Source organism: Bos indicus, chromosome 26, assembly GCF_029378745.1.
Source record: "Bos indicus isolate NIAB-ARS_2022 breed Sahiwal x Tharparkar chromosome 26, NIAB-ARS_B.indTharparkar_mat_pri_1.0, whole genome shotgun sequence".
Lineage (NCBI taxonomy): Eukaryota > Metazoa > Chordata > Mammalia > Artiodactyla > Bovidae > Bos > Bos indicus.
This window is the reverse complement of record NC_091785.1, coordinates 242,343-256,522: the sequence shown is the minus strand read 5'-3', so window position 1 is coordinate 256,522 and position 14,180 is coordinate 242,343. Positions and strand designations below refer to the sequence as shown.

Sequence of the window (14,180 nt, the reverse complement as noted above, 5' to 3'; positions counted from 1 at the left end):
CTCTCGAGAAATTTGTATGCAGGTCAGGAAGCGACAGTTAGAACTGGACATGGAACAACAGACTGGTTCCAAATAGGAAAAGGAGTTTGTCAAGGCTGTATATTGTCACCCTGCTTATTTAACTTATATGCAGAGTACATCATGAGAAACGCTGGGCTGGAAGAAACACAAACTGGAATCAAGATTGCCGGAAGAAATATCAATAACCTGAGATATGCAGATGACACCACCCTTATGGCAGAAAGTGAAGAGGAACTCAAAAGCCTCTTGATGAAAGTGAAAGTGGAGAGTGAAAAAGTTGACTTAAAGCTCAACATTCAGAAAACGAAGATCACGGCATCCAGTCCCATCACTTCATGGGAAATAGATGGGGAAACAGTGGAAACAGTGTCAGACTTTATTTTGGGGGGCTCCAAAGTCACTGCAGATGGTTACTGCAGCCATGAAATTGAAAGATGCTTACTCCTTGGAAGGAAAGTTATGACCAAACTAGATAGCATATTCAAAAGCAGAGACATTACTTTGCCAACAAAGGTTCGTTTAGTCAAGGCTATGGTTTTTCCTGTGGTCATGTATGGATATGAGAGTTGGACTGTGAAGAAGGCTGAGCACTAAAGAATTGATGCTTTTGAACTGTGGTGTTGGAGAAGACTCTTGAGAGTCCCTTGGACTGCAAGGAGATCCAACAAGTCCATTCTGAAGGAGATCAGCCCTGGGATTTCTTTGGAAGGAATGATGCTAAAGCTGAAACTCCAGTACTTTGGCCACCTCATGCAAAGAGTTGACTCATTGGAAAAGACTCTGATGCTGGGAGGGATTGGGGGCAGGAGGAAAAGGGGACAGCATAGGATGAGATGGCTGGATGGCATCGCTGACTCGATGGACGTGAGTCTCAGTGAACTCCGGGAGTTTGTGATGGACAGGGAGGCCTGGCATGCTGCGATTCATGGGGTCACAGAGTCGGACACAACTGAGCGGCTGATCTGATCTGATATATAATATATATCAGGACATACATATATTTATATATACTTAGAATATAGGCATATATTTTTTCATTATGCTTCACTTCATTGCACTTTACAGATATGTTATTTACAAACTGAAGTTTTGTGGTTAAACTTGGTGTTTGCCTGGTGTTGAGCAAGTTGGTTGGTACCATTTTCCCACCAGTATTTGCTCACTTTGTGTTTCTGAACTTATCTTACTAAGGTCAGCCTCACTAACCCCAAGGCTGAGGGCTTACTCTGTCAGTAGTCAGGACCTATACCAATGCCTTATTATGGTCCCAGGAGCTATTTTTGGCTCAGATTATGAACTCTTTATTGCAAACTTCAGACTTAAATTGAAGAAAGTAGGGAAACCACTAGACCATTCAAGTATGACCTAATTCAAATCCCTTATGATTATGCAGTGGAAGTGACGAACAGATTCAAGGGATTAGATCTGACAGGCAGAGTGCCTGAAGAATTATGCATGGAGGTTCATAACACTGTACTGCTGCTGCTAAGTCACTTCAGTCATGTCCAACTCTGTGCGACCCCATAGAGGGCAGCCCACCAGGCTCTGCCGTCCTTGGGATTCTCCAGGCAAGAACACTGAAGTGGGTTGCCATTTCCTTCTCCAATGCATGAAAGTGAAAAGGGAAAGGGAAGTCACTCAGTTGTGTCCAACTCCTAGTGACCCCATGGACTGCAGCCCACCAGGCTCCTCCATCCATGGGATTTTCCAGGCAAGAGTACTGGAGTGGGGTGCCATCGCCTTCTCTGATAACACTGTACAGGAGGCAGCAATAAAAAACCATCCTCAAGAAAAAAAAAAAATACAAAAAGGAAAAATGGTTGTCTGAGGAGGCCTTACAAATAGCCAAGAAATGAAGAGAAGCAAAAGGAAAAAGAGAAAAGGAAAGATATATCCATCTGAATGCAGAGTTCTAAAGAATAGCAAGTAGAAATAAGAAAGCCTTCCTAAGTGATAAATGCCAAGAAATAGAGGAAAACAATAGAAAAGGAAAGCCTAGAGGTCTCTTCAAGAAAATTAGAGGTATCAAAAGAACATTTCATGCAAAGATGGGCATAACAAAGGGAAGAAATGGCATGAATCTAACAGAAGCAGAAGATATTAAGAAGAGGGGGCAAGACTACACAGACGAACTATACAAAAAAGATTTTCATGATCCAGATAACCATGATGGTGTAACCACTCAACAAGAGCCAAACATCCTGGAATGTGAAGTCAAGTGGGCCTTAGGAAGCATCACTACGAACAATGCTAGTGGAGGTGATGGAATTCCTGTTGAGCTACTTCAAATCCTAAAAAATGATGTTATGAAAGTGCTGCACTCAATATGCCAGCAAATTTGGATAACTCAGCAGTGGCCACAGGACTGGAAAAAGTCTGTTTTCATTCCAATCCCAAATAAAGGCAATGCCAAAGAATGCTCAAATTACCACACAGCTGCACTCATTTCACTTGTTAACAAAGTAATGCTCAAAATTCTCCAAGCCAGACTTCAACAGTATGTGAACCATGAACTTCCAGATGTTCAAGTTGGATTTAGAAAAGGCAGAGAATCCAGAGATAAAATTACCAACATCTATTGGCTTATAGAAAGAGCAAGAGAATTCCAGAAAAATATCTACTTCTGCTTCATTGACTCCACTAAAGCCTTTGACTTTGTGAATCACAACAAACTGTGGACAATTCTTAAAGAGATGGGAATAGCAGACCACCTAACCTGTCTCCTGAGAAATCTCTATGCGGAAAAGATGCAATAGTTGGAACCAGACATGGAACAATGGACTGGTTCCCAATTGGGAAAGGAGTACATCAAGGCTATATACTGTCACCCTGCTTATTGAGATTATATGCAGAGCACACCATGTGAAATGATGGCCTGGATGAAGCACAAGCTGGAATCAAGATTGCCAGGGGAAATATCAATAACCTCAGATATGCAGATGACACCACCCTTATGGTAGAAGGTGAAGAGGAACTAAATAGCCTCTTGATGAAAGTGAAAGAGGAGAGTAAAAAAAGCTGAAAAGGCTTAAAACTCAACATTCAAAAAACGAAGATCATGGCATCCAGTCCCATCACTTCATGGCAAATAGATGCAGAAACAATGGAAACAGTGAGAGACTTTATTTTTGGGGGCTCCAAAATCACTGCAGATGGTGACTGCAGCCATGAAATTAAAAGATGCTTGCTCCTTGGAAGAAAAGCTATGATGAACCTAGACAGCCTATTAAAAAGCAGATACATTACTTGGCTGATAAAGGTCCCTCTAGTCAAAGCTTTGGTTTTTCCAGTAGTCATGTATGGATGTGAGAGTTGGACCATAAAGAAGGCTAAGAACCAAAGAATTGATGCTTTTGAACTATGGTGTTGCAGAAGACCCTTGAGAGTCCCTTAGATTGCAAAGAGATCAAACCAGTCAATCCTAAAGGAAATCAGTCCTGAATATTCACTGGAAGAAATGATCCTGAAGCTCCAATACTTTGGCCACCTGATGTGAAGAACTGACTCATTTGTAAAGACCCTGATGCTGGGAAGGATTGAAGGCAGGAGGAAAAGGGGATGACAGAGGATGAGATGTTTGGATGGCATCACTGACTCAATGGACATGAGTTTGAGCAAGCTCTGGGAATTGGTGATGAACAGGGAAGCCTGGCGTGCTGCAGTCCATGAGGTTGCAAAGAGTCAGTCAAAACTGAGTGACTCAAATGACTGAAGTGACTACACTGAACCTCTTCCATCTTGGAGGGAGCAGAGACTTGTCCTCACTGGAGTAAATACATTCTAGGTGTAGATCTGCCTTTCCTGACCCACAGTGCTTCTTCCAGGAACTCTGTCCACAGAACCTATTTTCAAGCATCGTGGTACTTCCTGTAGCATTGCTTCTGATCAGTGATTTTCATAGCATCTCTTCTTTGATGGCAAAGGGAATACAGCAATGTGCCCTTGGCCATGGAATTAACTGGTTTTACTGAGGACGTCATCCCCCAGAAACAAATGGGCAAATTTTGAAAGCTTACTGAGACAGTGTGACAGCTAATGAAAACTCAAGTGTGTCAGATGGGAGTCAACATCCTGAAAGGGTGGGGTGCAGTTGTAAAGGGTATTGTACCTTCATATGCTGTGAAGGATATAGTGTATATTTGAAGCATAATGGTGCCATCTTCCCCCCACAGCCAGAACATATGGGTCTTGTAATCAAGGGGTGGAAGTGGCTTGTTTCACTACTGACCCCACAACACAGTTGTAGAATTTTTGCTTCCCATCCTGGCTTCCTTGAGCTCTGCTTCTTTGGAGATCTTGGTCCCCAAAGGGGAGCTGCTCACCAGGGGATGCTCACATATGTCCAGGGCTCCAGGTGAACAACTCCAATCAGGGAGGCACTTTTCAAGACCTTCTAGAGAACAAAAACATGACTGATGTGTCTGTGAAGAATCCAGTAGAAGGGCAACCCTCACAGGCCCCTGCATCCGGAAAAGGCATTCTGGGTAGTACTAAAGAGTTTTGATTCTGTCCAGTTTATACAACAAGAGAGACATCAGCTGTGCATACTGATTTTTACTTATTTGTTCATCTAAATGGAAAGAATAATCAGGGTCTTAAGGTCTATGGAAACAGAAAAACTTTTTCCAGCCCTCTGAAGCACTAGATACAATTAAAAAAAAAAAAAAAAAAACTTCCTTATTCTTTTGTTTGCATAAGTTACAGCACTAACTTAAAATAAACAACTTAAAATAGAGCAGGGCTGCTGGTGAAAACAAAATTAATATTAGTCTGGTTACTCCCTCATTTAGCCATCACTGGTGATTCTGTGAAGGATATTACTATTTATAAACTCAGCTTCTTTTTAAATATTCATTTATTTATTTAGCTGCACCGGGTTGTAGTTGTAACATGTGGGATCTAGTTCCTGGATCAGAGATTGAACCTGGGTTCCCTGAATTTGGAGCATGGAGTCTTAGCCACAGACCACCAGGGAAGTCCCCTCTACTTGTTTCTTGATAAAGGGCCCATGTGTGCCTTTAAAACATTGCTTGTTTTGTCCATATTCTAATGCTGTAGTTAAGAACATGAACTCTGAGATCTGATGCTGGTGTTTGAATCCTGGCTCAGTTCCTTTCTGGCTATGTGATCCTGGGTAAGTCACTTAATCTCTCCATACCTAAGTCCCCTGTCTCTAAACTGAGGATGATAGCAGTCCCCATTTTGAGTGTTTGGAGCATTCATTACGTTAACATAGGCAATATGTTACAATAGTGCTTGGCACATAGTAAGCAGTGAATAAATGTTAGCAGTTGTTATTGTTAATATTATAATTTGGCAATGCTTGCTCTAAGTTAGCGTGACAGAAATATAAACCATTTTATATCCCCTCTTTCTCTACAAACCTGTAGAACACCTGCTAAATGACTGTTATGGATTGAATTCTGTCCCTTGTTCACATCCCCTCCTCTCTGCCCTGAATTCTTCTGTCCAAGTTTTAACCCCCAATGAGAATGTATTTGGAGATAGCACCTTTATGGAAGTGATTAAGGTTTAATGAGATCACAAGAGTGCGGTCTAATCTGATAGGCCTGGTGTCCTTAGAAGGGCCAGACATTTCTGTCTCTCTACATGTACAAAGAAGACAGGCCATGTGGGGACACAGAGGAAAGGTGGCCATTTACTAGCCTGGAACCAATCCCATTGACACTCTGATCTTGGACTTCCAGCCTCCAGCACTGTGGGAAGTAAATGTCTGTTGTTTAAGCCCCTCAGGCTGTGGTATTTTGCCATGGCACCCTGAACAGACTAAGACATTATGAAACATTTTAACTCATATATTGAAGGAGAGACAAACGGGCAGTCCTAACATAGGATGCCTGATGCCATCCTCAAATGCCATTTCTCCTTGTGGGAAAAGCTTAACTCTACCATCTCCCATGGTGGTGGTGGGGTTATCAGGAGGAGTCATATACCATCAGGACTACTGTCCACTTGCTTCCCTCAATATAACTGTTTTCTACAGAATTAATCGAGGCTCCAGGCTGACTTCCAGCTATGTAGAGGTTAGTTATTGTCCGTGGGGAGCTCTTAATCTTACTTCTTTCCTCTTTCAACACAGATGATTTTATAGGAATAAGAATTTGGTCCATTGAGTCACTGCTTCCCTGGTGGCTCAGATGGTAAAGAATCTGTCTGCAATGTGGGAAATCTGGGTTCGATCTCTTGGTTGGGAAGATCCCCTGGAGGAGGGCATGGCAACCCACTCCAGTACTCTTGCCTGGAGAATCCCATGAACAGAGGCACCTGGGAGGCTACAGTCCCCGGGGTCACAAAGAGTAGGACATGACTGAGCAGTTAAGCACACATCTATCCACTGAGTCACCAGTTGGATTCTGGATTGGTGTGACCTTATGGATCTTTAGCCTTCATTCCCTCAGAAGCTGGGCCACACTGGCTGGAGTCCTGGCCATTTCACTTCAAGGCACTCTCAAAGCCTTCCCAGGGTCTTCTGGTTCCCTGAGACCATGCTGCTCATGGCCTCTTCCTCCTAAGTCCCTGCCTCACGCCAGCTGGATTCCTGCCCTATCACAAGAAGCATGCATTAATTTAATTGTCCTAACTGAAGACTTGGGGATCACAGGAAGATTTGGTTATCACAGGATGTGAGGCCTTGGGATTTTCTCTCTTCCCCAATCCCCACTTTTCTCCTTACCTTTCCTTTCCGAATTCTCTAAGAACTATTCCTTTCAGTCAGAAAAGACTTTGGCTGAGTTCTAAGACTTAAACTTGCAGAAAGCCTGGTTAATAAGATACTTGCAGAACAAAAGCCTTCCATTTTACAGCAGTTTTGTGTATCAACTTATTGTAAATATAATATGTATGACATATGCAAGATGATATGTATATTATATCCATGCTATTTCATATATATGATGTTTTGACTATACAAAATATTTATACTTATAAATAATCTTTTTTTTTCTTACTAAATGAAGAATAATTAAGGCAATTGGGAGATAAAAGGAACTGCCTAATTTAGAAATAAAGATTTAGCTGTGGAGTTTAGGTCTCTTCAGAGTCACTCATTGACTTGTGAAAAGCTCTTTGGAACTTCTGAATCTATTTCTCAGGTGTAGGGTGTTCAGAACCTGAACGTAGGAATTAGGTTAATCATGAGACCATGTAGCTGTAGGAAAAACAAAGCAATGTGGCTTTGGCTTTTCAGATGTTGAAGGCTTTCCTAAGAGCATGGTTAAAACATAAGAGACGGAAAGGGAGAGAGAGATTCAGAAAAGTTTATTAGATCACACAGAATTTCCAAGGTAAACTCTGCGACGGTAAAGTTAGATTTCTGTGTCATTACAGTGTAAATGAACTACTCAGAAAATGCACAAACGTATGGTGAGTACTCATGGCAATTGATGGCAATCATTCTAAGAAGGCCATGTCTGGAGCAAGCTTTGTGCTGGCAAAGCTTCCACCTGGTCGGTGCGCAGGGCGCCAGAAGAGGGCTGGGCCGCCTCTCCTCACACTGACTTTTCCGCTGCGGACCTCCGCGCTGGCCCAAACACCGAGTTCGGCCCGGGGGCTCCCGGTCCAGCGCCGATTGCGCTGTCTCCCCAGCACCGGGCGCCCCTGGACAGCTTCCTGCCTCCGCCCCTCCCGCTGCCGCCCAAGCCCCAGCCACGGATTGGGGGTGGGGGGGGCTGGCAGGAGGCTGTGGTCTCCGGTCCTCCGCTTGCCCTTTTAAAAGCCTCCCAAGCTTGGCCCCGCAGGGGGATCCCGGCGGAGGAGGGAGCAGCACGCTGAGGTTCCGCAGCGGTGCGCGGAGCTGAGCGCCCCGGGCTGCGCCTCCCGCTGGTGGGGCCAGGCACTTCGGGTTCCCCGACGCTCTCGCTGCCGCCGCGGGGCTCCCCCTCTCCCCGACCCTTGCCAAGCGCCCCAGATAGCGCGCCTAGGGCGCGGCGCCCATCCGGCGGCTTCCGCCACCCGCCCGCCCTCGCCGCCGGCATGCTGCGCCCGCTGCTGCTCCCCGCGCTCTGCCTGGCGGGCGGGCTGGAGGCCTCACGCGGCTGCCAGCTGCCCTCCGAGTGGAGACACCTGAGCGAGGGCTGCCTAGCGGAACTGACCGAGATTATCGTGTAAGCCAAGGTGCTGGCGCTGCAGGAGGAGCGGCACGGCTTGTACAACGACCTGCCCTGGTAGTATGAGGCCAGCGACGCGGGGCTCTTCTACTCAGCTGAGATCAAGATGCTGTGCGACCAGGCGTGGGGCAGCATGCTCGAGGTGCCCGGGGGGCTCCAGGCTCAACCTCACCGGCCTGGGCTACTTCTCCTGTGACTCCCACACCGTGGTCCAGGATTACTCCTCTTTCTTCTTCCTCAGGTGAGCCTGCCACATCTCGCCCATACCATCCCTTCGGCCACTTGGCATGGCCAGCAGAGGTACCTTTATCCCCAGCAGGCTCAGGAACTCCTCCAGAATCCTGTCTGTGCGATGTTAAGTGATGCCCTGGTCTCCCCTTGTCTCCTTCCCATTTTGTGCTCTTTGGTGCTCCTCACATTGAGTCTACAGAGATCTTGGGTGCCTCTGGCTAACACTGTTGGAAAAACAGGGATGGCTCCCTTGCTTGACCAGGAAAGAGTGTTTCAGGCCAAAGCTCAAGGTGGTTTCCAGCAACAAACAGCCTATTTCCAATAGCAGAGGTTTATGTGGGGGGTAATGGGGGAAGAAGGCCCTGGTCACAGTGCTCTGAGGCATATGAAGGGCAATATGAAGAAGCCCTCTCTTGTTGAGTTCCATGCAAGTTGGCCTGTGGTGCAGATGAGATGCCTGTGGATAAGAGTTCAGGCAATGGCGTCTCCTGGAGTTTGAGATAAGAAAGTGGAACACTAATTGAGGTGGAATCCTTATAGAGAAGGAAAGCTATATTTTAAAGTGGATGCTGTGGGAATTGTTTGGGATGGACAGTGGTCAAAACCAATCCAAACACCTTTGGAATCAGATGGTTGTTGGAATTCTGGCTCCGTTCTTCCTGTCATTTTGAGCAAGTTACTGACCTTGTCAAGAACCTCAAGAGCCTCACCTTCATAATGTGCCAAACAAGGTTGGTTGAGATTAAAGCCTAGGAACTGATGCAGAACACCTGGTGCAGGTTAGATGAGGAACGTGTAGTTACTCAATCCTGCACACCTGCTTAAATGCCAAGATGGGACTGGTGTGGAATGCAGCCCAGTTGTCCTCTTGTTTCACTCAGATTCGCTCATATCAGCTGCCAGCAGACCTCAATGCCAGGCTCTTCCAAATAGCAAAAGTTTATAGAGGAAGGGCCTGGGGGCAGGGATATTAAGGGATTGGGAAAGTGCTCACAGGGCTTTGAAGAACAGAGAGGTGAATTAGACCAGGCCTTGTCTGTTGGGAGACCCTGGAATCTTGTGAAGTTCCATGAAAGTTTGTCGTGTGGTCACGACGAAATGCATGTAGATAAGGGTTCAGGTTATGGGCTCAACTGAAGTTTGCAATACAAAACAGCAGGTGGAACCCTAATGCATTGGTTCTCTCCAGTTGGAGGAGGAGGCTGATACAGAGGAACCTCAAAATGGAATCTAACAGATAGTGATTGGACAATAAGTCTCATCTTCTCAGTATGTGGCATAGCATTAAGGATATTTGGAATGGCCATGACCTTGGTCTACAGACTAACTTTTAGCTCTTGAGATTTCACATCACTGAGAAAGAAGACAGAAGGTTCCACAGAGGGGCGTCCATAAGCTCGCTGTAACACATGTTTTCCATATTAAAGCCAGAATATCTAAGTTTAGAATACATGGTGTGCTTTGTGTTGGCTTGGGTGGTTTAGCCAGATTGCTGCTGCTGCTGCTGCTAAGTCGCTGCAGTCGTGTCCGACTCTGTACGACCCCATAGATGGTAGCCCAACAGGCTGCCCTGTCCCTGGGATTCTCCAGGCAAGAACACTGGAGTTGGTTGCCATTTCCTTCTCCAGTCCATGAAAGTGAAAAGTGAAAGTGAAGTCGCTCAGTCATGTCTGACTCTTAGTGACCCCATCGACTGCAGCTTACCTGGCTCCTCTGTCCTTGAGATTTTCCAGGCAAGAGTACTGGAGTGGGGTGCCATTGCCTTCTCCATTAGCCAGATTTAGTTGAATTAAAAAAAAATACTGGAGAAGTACAGTTTCTAAATAAAACTGGCAAGGAATGAGATAGTACCTTCTTGATATGGAGAAACTTAGATTTTTACATGTCTTTATTTAGGGAAACCAGCTCTAAAACTATTCAACAATAAAACTTTATTTTCCAAAGTAAAAAGAGCCACAGTACTTAAGAAGGCATTATTTTCTTTTCTGATTTTATAATGAAATACAGTTTTTTACACTGGCTCTCTGGTGGTCAACCAACTCTTTCCTCTTTTTCTCTGACATATTTATAAAACATTAGGGCAGAGATACAGAGTCAAATGGTAGTCTGACAAGATTTCTATTTCACAGGGCTGTGTTGCCCTGATGTGTGTTAACAACCACATACAAATCATTCCTCTGTTATTCTGGGCCCCTCAGAGAGGAGAACAGATTCTGGTCAGTGTCACAGGGGAAAGTGGCAGTGGAGACTCCCTGTTGAGAATGCCTACTTTGGGCTGGAGTGCAGCTTCCATCTCTCCTTTTCCTTCTCTGGACTTCTCTATCTTGCCAACAGGTACTTTATGCAGGGTTCTGTAAAAATGCTTTTTATACTGTGCTTACTCTGCCAAATACTTTACTTACTTTAAAAAAAAGTGCACTCCTTACACCAACATTAAACAAATAAGGATGCTGTTGTCATCTTCATTTTATAGATTGTACATTTAAGCTTAGTGAATTTAAGAAATTTGTTGTGCGTCAAACAGGAGATACGTAGCAGTGATAGGACTTGAATCTTGAGTCATTGCAATTGGCTTTCCTTTGCCCAGGAAACAAGAAGCACTCCACTAGGAGAAGGAAAGCAGCTTGGGAGATACACAAATGTTCACCCGCACCCATCCCCCAATTCACGTGTTTTGAAAAACTTAAGGATAGACACGTGCAGTGTAAAGTAGAGAAACAATCAGAGAGAGTGACTCCTCTAATGTGAGCCATGTAGATGTGTAATTGGAAGCTGCATGTAAATCAGTGAAGTTAGAATATGCCCTCACACTGCACAAAAATATCTCACAATGGTTTAAAGACTTAAACATAAGACATGACACCATAAAACTCCTAGAAGAGAGCATGGGCACAATGTTCTCTGACATAAATTGGACCTTTGTTTTCTTAGGTCAGTCTCCCAAGGTAATAGAAATAAAACCAAATATGAACAAAGGGGACCTGATCAAACTCACAAGCTTCTGCACAGTAAAAAAAAAAAAAAAAAAAGACAACCTAAAGAATGGGAGAAAATATTTGCAAATGGTGCAATAGACCAGGGCTTAATTTCAAATATACAGACCATACAATTCAACAAAAACAACAACAAAAACCCAATCAAAAAATGGGCAGAAAACCTTAATAGACATTTCTCCAAAGAAGACATGCAGATGGCCAGTAGACACATAAAAATATACTCAGCATCACTCATTCTTAGAGAAATGCAAATCAAAGCTGCAGCCAGGTACCATCTCCTATCAGGCAGAATGGCTATCATCAAAAGCAGAACAAATAGCAAATGTTGGAGAGAGTGTGGAGAAAAGGGAACCCTCCTACACTGTTGGTGGGAATGTAAGTTGGGGTAGCCACTATGGAAAACAGTATGGGGGATCCTCAGAAAATTCATAGGACCACCATATGATCCAGCAGTCCCCCTCGTGGGCATATCCCTGGACAAAACTGTAATTCAGGAACATACATGCACCCCCATATTCATAGCAGCACGATTCCCAACAGCCAAGATATGGAAACCACCTAAATGTCCCTTTATAGTTGAATGATTAAAGAAAATGTGGTATGTATATATGAATATTACTCAACCATAACAAGAAAGAAAGAATGCCATTTGCAGCAACATGGATGGAACTAGAGATAATTACACTAAGCGGAGTAAGTCACAAAGAGAAGAATAAATACCATATCATATCACTTATATGTGGAATGTAAAATATGGCACGAATGAACCTATTTACAAAACAGAAACAGACTCATGGATACAGAGAATAAACTTGTGGTTGCCAAGGGGAATGGAGGGAGGGAGATGGATGGACTGGGTGTTTGGGGTTAGCAGATGCAAACTGTTACATTTGGAATAAACAACAAGGTCCTACCTTAGCACAGGGAACCATATCCAATCTCCTGGGATAAACCATAATGGAAAAGATATTAAAAAATGTATTTATATGTATAACTGAGTCACTTTACAGCAGAAGTTAGCACAACATTGTAATTAAATTCTACTTAAAAAATAAAAAAGATGTTGTATAACTGGCAACACTGTCACAATCTTCTGTTGACTCTTGATTCAAGATGGTGCATCCCATGGGTGTCCAGTCTACACCTCTTGCCTCCTTTTTTTCCATTAGGATGGATGAGAACTATAACCTATTGCTTCATGAAGTCAATTTCCAAAATGCCATCTTTCCAGACACTCAAGAGAACAGAAGGATATTTTCTAGCCTTTTCCAGTTTTCAAAGTGTTCACAAGGGCAGCAGCTGGCAACTTTCTTCAGTGACTGGGAGGTCCAAGAAGACACTAGGGTAAGAATTGGCTATACCCTGTGCTACAGCAAAATAATAAGATAGCTATGACTCATATGAATGTTGTGAGCAAGGGAGTCAAGAGTCCCCTTCCAAAGTCCAGATCAAGAAGTATTTTTCACCCTCTCCACAGCCCTCCCAGAAGTTAACAAGCACTGCTCATAAACTCTGGAGTCCTCAGGCTGAACTGTGTGGCATGAGGTTCCTCACAAAGTGAGGGGACAAGATGGGCTGAAGGTTGGCATGCTGTGCCTCAGTTTCCTTTTCTGTAAATTGGAAGCCATTGTAACATCTGTATCTTAGGGCTGATACGACATGGTTTAACTATGTAGGGAATGTCAATAGGTAAAGCCTTTAGTGAGGTGTTTGAGAGTAAGCACTCAATACACTGAGCTGTTATGACTACTTCTGTTGTTGACTTCAAATACTTATGTATGTTTTTACTTGGCCCTGCTGGGTCTTAGTTGTGGCATGTGGGATCTTCAGTCTTCCTTGCAGCATGCAGGATCTTCAGTTGCAGCATGCAAACCCTTAGTGGCAGGATCTAGTTCCCATGGAACAGAAGGATTCAGATCACTCTGGGCATGAAGATAGAAAAGGCATCTTTCAGCCTGAGGGAGATGCCTGAGTTGTGGGGATATTTCGAGGACTATTGCTTTCTCTGAGTAATGCCATTGTTGCAACTGAGCCAGGGGAGCAGGGAGGCCATGGCCCATTGCTCCCAGTTCCTACCAAGATGTTTATAGGACCACGTGACAGACCACAGGAGACAGTTCTGATGTGGGTTAATGAACCAATGTGCATGTATTAGGTGGTTTCCTCCTTTCCCCCATCTGTGGTGCCCTTGGTGGGGGCGCTGTCTTTCTCTTGTCTGGTGGGTTGGCCTAGGGGAGTGGCCTTGTTCTTCCAAACCTCCTGCCCAGGGCTCCATGGCACCTGGAGGCTTTCTTCATGTTCTTTGCACAGAAACTGTTCTCATCATAGGCAAGCACATCTGACTGCAGAAAAGTGTTGATTCTTCCTTTCCATACATTATCCAGGGTTCCTTCCTTAGGCCTGCCCTAGTGACAGTTCTCAACTTCCGACCACTCTTCAAGATTTACTAAAATTTTCTGAGTGCTTGTCATATATTTCACTCCCCACATGGATGTAAGCACCTTTATTTCCCCTTGCCCCACCTTTTTTTTTTTTTTTTTGGCCTACCCAACTCTTAATCTGTGCCAGCACCCACTCCACATTGAACTGGACCCACCAAGGATAAGCCTGAGTATCCCCAGCCTGGGTCAGATGCTAGCATGTTCCAATTAAATCTTTTTAGTTTTGGTCCTGTGGTTCTCCATTTTGTGGGATTTTTGTTTCATGTACTAAATCCTTGGTAATAGTACATTAGTGTCAAGAGATCAGATATTGATCCAAATATACCTCCCAGCTGAGCCCCAAACTTTTTAGATATATAACTGAT

The 14,180-nt window shown here is 44.3% G+C and overlaps 1 pseudogene; it reads left to right on the top strand.

Moving 5' to 3' along the window:
- The first annotated feature begins 8,013 nt into the window (after positions 1-8,013).
- Positions 8,014-12,935, top strand: LOC109578950 (coiled-coil domain-containing protein 3-like; annotated as a pseudogene).
- Positions 12,936-14,180: the final 1,245 nt, after the last annotated feature.